Source organism: Anomaloglossus baeobatrachus, chromosome 3 (genome assembly GCF_048569485.1).
Source record: "Anomaloglossus baeobatrachus isolate aAnoBae1 chromosome 3, aAnoBae1.hap1, whole genome shotgun sequence".
In the NCBI taxonomy this organism is placed as follows: Eukaryota; Metazoa; Chordata; class Amphibia; order Anura; family Aromobatidae; genus Anomaloglossus; species Anomaloglossus baeobatrachus.
Window position 1 is genome coordinate 64,623,002 of NC_134355.1, and position 2,548 is coordinate 64,625,549.

General features: G+C 38.4%; 1 non-coding gene across 1 annotated transcript; it reads right to left on the reverse strand.

Annotated features, from left to right (window-relative positions):
• Window positions 1-2,158: 2,158 nt before the first annotated feature.
• On the reverse strand, window positions 2,159-2,273 carry LOC142297902 (U5 spliceosomal RNA). The gene has a single exon (XR_012752166.1). It is a non-coding gene; the product is annotated as a U5 spliceosomal RNA (small nuclear RNA).
• Window positions 2,274-2,548: the final 275 nt, after the last annotated feature.

Genomic DNA, 2,548 nt, shown 5'->3' on the forward strand with positions numbered 1-2,548 from the left:
CAAGTGACTGTCCCTCATTCGCCAATTTATTTGTAATGATGTTCCCCCATCGTCCCCCGAATCTGTGATGAGTGGTGTTGAATTGATGTCAGTAACATTACCGCAGATTTCTGCTCTTGCAGGTTCAAACAGAAGGCAGAGCGACACCCGGAATGTGTGACGAGGAGCGACGTTACTGAGCTATTGACATTACCACTTGAGAGACATTCCAGATCTTGTGCTGTTCTTTCTGTGACCCAGAGAGGAGTGGTGATGAACATTTACATTACTGATGTCATCATTACTCATCACAGTCACTGGGTATCGCTGAGCGCAGCCTGACCGGCAATGAAATAACAAGCATTATTCTCAGAATGAGGCTCCATAGGTTGTACTACAGAATCAGTGTACGTTGTGGGAACACCATGGACTATGTCGGCACTGTGGGGATTTTTTTTTTAAATAATAAATTGGTGAATGAGGGACAGTAACAACAAGAAAAAGGCAAACATTAATCAGCTCCCCCAACCATGAGACCATGCTCGGACTCAGAAAGTGCAGTTCTGTAGTTGTATCAATCCATAAAAAGGTGTCCCGGCATCCAGGTAACATAAAACACAAATTTATTAAAAACAATATAAAATCACAAAAAGGTTCCTCCAAGATACATTGTTACATAGTTACATAGTTACTTAGGTTGATAAAAGACCTAGGTCCATGTAGTTCAACCTTCCTCCACCATTTCTACATTTGGTCACTAAGTCATTTATAATCAACAATATTGTGTGCACTGAGGAAATCATCCAGCCCTTTTTTAAAAGCTGTTATAGTATCTGCCATTACTACCTCTTGTGGTCGGCATTCCACAGTCTGACTGCTCTAACTGTATAGAACCCTTTCCTATTTAGCTGCCGGAATCACTTTTCTTCCACTCGCAGTGTATGACCTCTGGTCCTTAGTATTGTCTTTTGAAGGAATAAGTCAGGTGCCAGTCCTTTATATTGACCACAAATGTATTTATACAAATAAATGAGATCTCCTCTGAGACGTCTTTTTTCTAAGCTAAACATATCTAACTTTTTCAACCTGTCATCATATGGGAGGCCTCCATTCCTTGTAGTATAGTTGCCGCCTTTGAACTGACTCTAACTTCTGAATGTCCTTTTTAAAATGTGGAGCTCAAAACTGGATCCCATATTCCAGATGTGGACCTTACAAGAGATTTATATAGGGGGTAACAACACATTGGGATCACGGGATCCAATCTCTCTTTTTATACACCCTAAAATCTTGTTTGCTTTTGCAGCTGCTGCCTGACATTGAGTGCTGCTGCTCAGCTTATTTGTAATAAGAATACCAAAGTCCTTCTCCTGTTCTGTAGTCCCGAGTTTACTTCCATTTAATGTATACACAGTTATAGGATTACTCCATCCTAGGTACATTTTAAAAACCATGTAGAAAAATTATATCAAATGTGTTTTGGACAGGTATCCTTGCCATTGTACAATGGAAAGGAAGGAAAACTCAGCGTTTGGTGACATCCATGGCTCCCAGGCCTCAAGCAGTCAATGAGTGCAAAGAAACAAATATCCAGCTCACCCCAAGACGTCCGCACTCCTGGAGGTGTTGAAGCACCAGATTCCGCTGCTGTTCAGTGTCCGAGGCACAGGTGAACAAAGGAATGATCCAGCTTCACGTTTCCACAAAAACACAGCTTTAATGAAAAACATTTTTAAAATACAAAGAATATTTTTCTTGTAATAAAGATAAGCCACAAAAGTATACCATCTCTGAGTAAGGAAAAATCCAAAGGTTTGTTAAACCACCCTTCAGACGCGTTTCGAGCACATGGTTCTTAGACCTTGGTGCATGGTTCACAAAGGTCTAAGAGCCATGTGCTCAAAACGCGTCTGGTGTGTGGTTTAAAGAACCTTTGGATTTTTCCTGACTCAGAGATGGCATACTTTTGTGGCTTATCTTTATTACAAGAAAAATATTCTTTGTATTTTAAAAAAGTTTTTCTTTAAAGCTGTGTTTTTACGGAAACGTGAAACTGGATCATTCCTTTGTTCACTCAAGCAGTCAATGCCTGCCAAGGATTGTCTACAAAGTATTAAAAATTAATATTTTATTTATGGTAAAGTTACTTTGTCTAATTACTGTTTTTTTGTTTGTTTTTTTGTAGGAAGGCCAGCGAACTAAATTAATGATATGAAACTCATAATTTTTCCACTCCACAGAAAACTTTAGTAAATGGTGAAAGATTTATTCAATCTGAAGAGAAACCAGGGTATATTGAGCCCTTGAAATGAAGAGCTTTTGTAGAAAAATGGTTGCAATTCCTAAACGTTTCACAGGATATTTTTGTTTAACCACTTTAATTAAACCTGAAAGTCTAAACTTCAATTGAATCTCAGTTCCTTTATTTTAAAGTGCACCTCTCACCAGGATTTTGCTATGTAAGCTGAGGACAATATGCTGTAATGGTTAAAAAGAAAAAAACAACTGTTCTTTTCTTATTTGTGTGCAAGCTATTGTTTATGTAAACTAAAGGGTTTAATGCTCTGTG